Source organism: Malania oleifera, chromosome 1, assembly GCF_029873635.1.
Source record: "Malania oleifera isolate guangnan ecotype guangnan chromosome 1, ASM2987363v1, whole genome shotgun sequence".
Lineage (NCBI taxonomy): Eukaryota > Viridiplantae > Streptophyta > Magnoliopsida > Santalales > Ximeniaceae > Malania > Malania oleifera.
In genome coordinates, this window is record NC_080417.1 from 79,485,267 (window position 1) to 79,491,315 (window position 6,049).

The following is a 6,049-nucleotide window of genomic DNA, read 5'->3' on the forward strand; positions in this document are numbered from 1 at the left end:
GTGGTTTTTGGTTTGGGGTTCAGTCAGTGATAGGGTTTAGTGGTGTTTGAACCCAAAACTTGGGTTTGAATTCCTATACTCAGAGGTCCATACACAGTTCAACATATATTAGAGTATCACTTAAGAAGGAAAAGCCTTTTTGTTTACCTTCTGTCTTCCTCTCCTCCAGTCTTCTTTTCCTATTGGTGAGTTATGTAGGTGTCAGTTTAGGGTGTCCTTCTTGGGGGTGGCTCATGAGTTCCGAATGGAGACACTACGAAGTGCTTTCTTCAGATGAGGTAGTTCAGCACCAGTGGGTGTGCCTCTTGAGGGGTTGGCTCCAACTTTCAAGAGCCTTGCAGGGTTGCTGCTACTTTGAAAACTTCTTCAAGTACTTCTTTCTTTCAACTTTAGTTTGTCCTCCTTGCTCTCAGTATGCACTCCTTCTCTCAATTGCTCAATTTTGTATGTTCTACTTTATGCAAGACTCCCTATTTGTAGGGTTGGTCCTAGGTTAGCTTAGAAAAGGTTAAATCAGTCTTTTTCTTTCTTCTTTCCTTCCTAGCAGCAATAGATTGTTGGCTTTCCTTCCAACAGCAATCCATTCTCCAATTCTTGCAATTGGACTAATTCTCCAATCAATGAAAATTTTGGCAGCGAGCCTGAGGAGGGAACATTTCAAACTTCGTCTGATATATTGCAATATTCACTAAAAGATTGTTTCTGAATTGGTTTTCCACCAAGGTAACTTATGTGCACATGTTTAATTTTTACAATTTCATTTTTAATTCACTCACATTTTCTTTCCAATTTGGTGAACAAGACTCCTGAGGATGCTTTAGAATATTCTAGCAAGAATAATTGAAGATTTTGATTTGATTTTTATTTCCCCTGTATTTCCTCTGCATATATTGTACAGTATTTCCCTATATCTAAGCATTTCTCTGTATTCGCAACATTTCCTTCTATTTTCTAGTATTTCTTTGTATTTTCAGCATCTCCCTGTACTTACTGTATTTCATTGTACCGCATGACTTGGGCACGTGCCCACTTAATAAAATGCCTCCATTCATTATGCATGGTGGTACCTTACTTATGTATGAAACAAACAGGAATTAAAATTTTTTAAAATGTTCAATTAATCAACCAATTTTAACAACACAAATTATTTTCAAAATTCCTAAACTCACTTAAATATCCATGATATGATTTTGAAATAACCTGTTAGGGACACTTGTGAACTCATTTTTGGGTTGATAAATTGGAATCCTAAGGTATATGTTTTTTTTTTTATTACATACGAACTATGTTGACTCTACGAGTCCAATCCTGTTTTGATAATGACAAATCACTTGGTATTTGATCTGTGCATTGAGTTTGTGAACAGGACCTATATTAAGCATGCACGGAAAGATAATGAGTCATGGAAGTCATAAAGTAAAGCTGACACATTTTGGCAAGCTCCATGGAAATCAAAGAGTACAAAAATCAAGATGCAAGCGGTAAAGTTCAAGAACATCTTGGGAATGGGTATTTAGAACTTATGTATTTACATTATCGTATGATTTAATTTGAGGCTCAACATATACCTAGAATGACTTTAGGTTTCATGCATTTCATGAACATCATTAGGGGATTTTCATGGACTTAGAAATATTCTTAAAACCTTGGAAAGTATTTTTATAAAAGAGTCAAGAAAGAAAGTAAAATAGACTTTTAAATTAAAAAAGAAAAAAGAAAAATTGAGAAAAATGGGACTTTGGTAGCCTGAACTCAACCTCAGTCGCCTGAAAAATTTCTTCAGGAGCCTGAAGATTAAGTTCGGTAGCTTGACGAATTAATGGGAAACATAGCAAGTTGGCTGAGGCACTTCGGTCGCATGAACTTGGGACTTCAGGTGCCTGAACTCGCCACTTCAAGAGCCTGAACCACTCTTCAGTCGCCTGACCTTGTATTCCAAGTTAATTTTTCAAAGGTTTAAGGAACTTTGGTCTCCTAGGCTTCGACCTCAGTCGCCTGAATTTGTGGGAAAACTTAAAAATTTGATTTTTATTAAAAGAACTCGCGAGCTATTTCTTTGATCCAACGATTGAGATCAATTCTAAGGGTAAGACACTATATATACTGAATATCTAAACCCTAGAAAAAAAAAAAAAAAAAAGCTAAGACACACAACAAGAGAAGAACATATCTTATTGCAAGAACATAGAGAAACTTGAGCTGATTGCTATACGATTGCCTGCACTTCATTCTTCATTTATCTTCTTTGGGCAAATCTACTCCAGAAATCAAAGGGCATTCATTCATTCAACTTTATTTCTTCTTGGTATTGAGGTTTGGTGATTCAAGTTATTTTTTTTCAAGAGCTTCTCATCTCATCACTTGCTATTGAATATCTTTAGAGAATTTGATCTTGAGCATTCTTAACCATATAGAGATTTTGTTTAACAAGTTCATTACTTGAAAAAGTTTACTTTGTCATTGAGATTTATATTTTTCATAGAACCACTCATTTAGAAATCTATAGTTAAAAGGTGCTGAGTGATAGAAAATAAGTAAATGCTATATCTAGATAATCTCACTGCTTGGTAAAAGATTTATTTTTCTTCATTGGTTAAAAAGATTTGATTCTTATATGTGGTTGTTAAAGGATCTATATTTTAGATATATTAACGTTTGATTAAATATCCTTGGTGCTTTATAAATATACATTTTATTGAAGGATATTTTTCTGAACAACAATATATTCAGTTTGTGGGTGTTGAACATCATTATCTATATATATATATATAGATACATATTTGCATATGACAAAGATTGTGTTAAGATTGAATATTTGAAAGGAACTTTTTGATTGTAATTGATATAATCTTCAAAGCCTTTTATAAGTTCACAAAAGATATATTTGTGCATTTTAGCAAAGTGAACTAGAATCCTAAAATTTTCCAAAGTGCTTAAATATATATTTATTTGGGAGATCTAATAAAAAGAGTATTGTATGTTGAAGCATAATCATTCATAAAATGATTGTATCGTTTTCATACATTTTGAGTTTCAAGTTATATCATATGTTAATGTAGGAATTTAAATTGTACTCACGACTTTTTGTTTGGAAGCATTTTTTAGTGTTTTAATAGATTCAGTGTATTCACGGTTTGGTGTGTGAACCGGTGTTTGAGGAGAGAGTTGTATCACTTGTAAGCAGTGGAGTAGGAGGGAGTTGTGCCTCTTGTAAGCAGCGGATTGTAAGGGAAGCTCTGTCCCAATTTAAGGAGCAGGGATTTAGTGAAATCCTTGAGTGGTTGCTCAAGGCGAGGACGTAGGCCAAGTCGGCTGAACCTCGTAAAAATTGTGTTTGTCTTCTCTCTTCCCTTTACTCTTTACTTTCAACACTGCATTTAAATTGTTTATATTACATGTATAGGTTGGATAGCATTGCACATAATTAATTGAATAATAAGAACTCATTGGTAAATATATAAGTAGGGATTAAGTGGTAAATAAGTTTCAAAGAAGTTTTAAATACCAAATTCAACCCCCCCCTCTTGGGATTACACCTGATTTAACAAACTCCATCCACCAACGAGCCCTTTGGACCCCTAGTGCGGCATCAAACCTACGAATCAGCGTCCTTCGCCCCTAGGTCTCGCTGATCAGGGTAAAGTCCAGTTGCAGACATGGTTTCTGTGCATCAATTGGATGTTCGGCCAACCCGATCCCCAGGACATATCTCCATTATCATCCATGGTCCCCGCTGGCTCATAGAAAACTCTCACCATCCACGGTCCCTACTGGCTCACATAGCAAACTCACACCATCCATGGTCCCCACTAGCTCACTGAGTAAACTCTCACTATCCACAGGTACCGATGGCTCCATGAGTGTATCTACCAAGAATTGAACCCCCAATGCTCCTTCTTACTTGCTGATGCCTTTCCACCACGCCATGTCGTGGGGGCAAGTATATGTTTTATTTATTGCATTATTCTTGTATCTGTTAGCTTTACCGTGATCTCAAGAGGCGAGTGAATTGGTATTTTTAAAATTTAATCCCTAGGTAAATATTCTAACACCAGTATATTCACAATGCTACGGTCAATCTAGTGCAAGTAATGTAAATATATATTAGAAATTAAATATAGTAATTTAATTAACAGCACATGTACCAAATATCTTTAAAGTAAGAGTGACACATAAATGTTATCGAGGTTCGGCCAATTGCCTACATCCTCACCTTGGCTAACAAGCACAAGGATTACCACTATAATTGCTTAGTTAAATGGGTGGAGTGGCACCTAAACAAATCAGGTCAATTAGCATAGGACTAACCTTAACCTTTATAACCAATCCTTACCGGACTGGATTACTGCCCCCTCAGGCCAAGCCTGGAAACACTCAAATTTTACAATCAAAGAATATTGGTACAATGATTATGCTTTCATATAAAGCAAATATGTACCCAGTTGTGCTCAATCACATACACCACCAATATGAAATAATATGTAAGCTCAATGTGTTTTAATATATGCTCTCAACTAAATATTTGCTATTTATGTAATTGGTGCATGAGAGTGCAAGCAATATACTCTTTGTATCACAAGATGTTCAATCAACGTGCTCAAATAAAGATGTCAATCAAATCTCAAATATATCAACCAGCACGTTATCTTAATCGTGCAAAGCTCAAATGATGTATATGCTTGGTTTGCAAAAGAAGCTTAATCTTTGTATTCAGCAAATGAAATCAATGAATATTGCAACAAAGATTTTATCACATAATCAAATATGTTTTCAAAGGTATGTTAAAATAAATCACACAAGATATTTTAAAATGTTTGAGAAGATTTTGCAATCCAAAAACAAATACCAACTTCACAAGATATCGTAATAAATATGGAATACTCAGAAGTTTAATGCAAGTCTTCTTAGGAGAGACTTATCAACAAAGTCCCCTAATAATACTTAGGTTTGGTTCTCAAGAAAATCGTATCAAATAATCACAAATCAAGGAGAGCAGACCTTTTGATCAAACAATCACTCAAATCACACTTACAAAGAGTTTTTGCAATGAGAGAAGGTGAGAGTGAGTGAATGGAGCTTAGAAATCAATAGTTGGAATTTTGAAATTTGAGTGAGATTTTTTAATCAAGATAGCTAATCAGGTTGCTAATTATTCCAAATGAAGGGGTATTTATAGACTTTCCTTGATTTATAACCGTTAAGGACATGGTTGGAATAATTAGAAAAGTTTTAAGATTATTTAGTTATTTTAACCCTGTTTAATCGAGTTAACCATAGTAAAAAAATAGGTCCAACTCGAGAGCACCGGTCAACCAAGACAAGTTTGGTCGACCCAAGTTCTAGGGGTTCGGTCGACCGAGCAAAAAATGAGTTGCGGTCTTCAATCGATTGGACATGTAAGTCCGAAGGCAATTTTCAATACTTGCGAGGTTCGATCAACCAGGGTCAAAATGAACTGAACTGGTCGGTCGACAAGACAGTTGGGTTCCCACACATTGGAACTCGGTTGACCAGGTTGGTGTAATGTTTTTCATTCTCGATCGACCAGGAGGTCAAAATGTTGACTTCCTTGGAAGTTCGGTTGACTGGGGCCAATTGAACTGCAAGAGTTCGGTCGACTGGGCTGTGGTCAACCGGTTGACCTGGTCCAGGTTCGGTCGATCAAGGACAAAATAAACATGAATTTTTGATCGACCGAAGGTGCACATTTCGTGCAATTCCATCCTGTTTCATCCAACAAACACCCACTTTCAAATAATCAAACATGTGTATGCATAAGTGAGTGTCCTGGGGTCATTTTTAAGTCCTATTTCAGTTATGTTTCGGTTTGAACTTACGTATTAGATCATGCATGTGATTTGTGTGTGCTTATTACAAACCAAAGACCCTAATTACTATTACAGACCCTTTACATAAATGAAGTTCATTAAAACACATAAAAATTGGGTCTTCAATAGAAATTTGGTCTTCAAACTTCACTGTCTCTAAGTGCACTATGATCTATCAAATTGAGTTCCTACACATAACTTCAAACACCCATTAGATATAA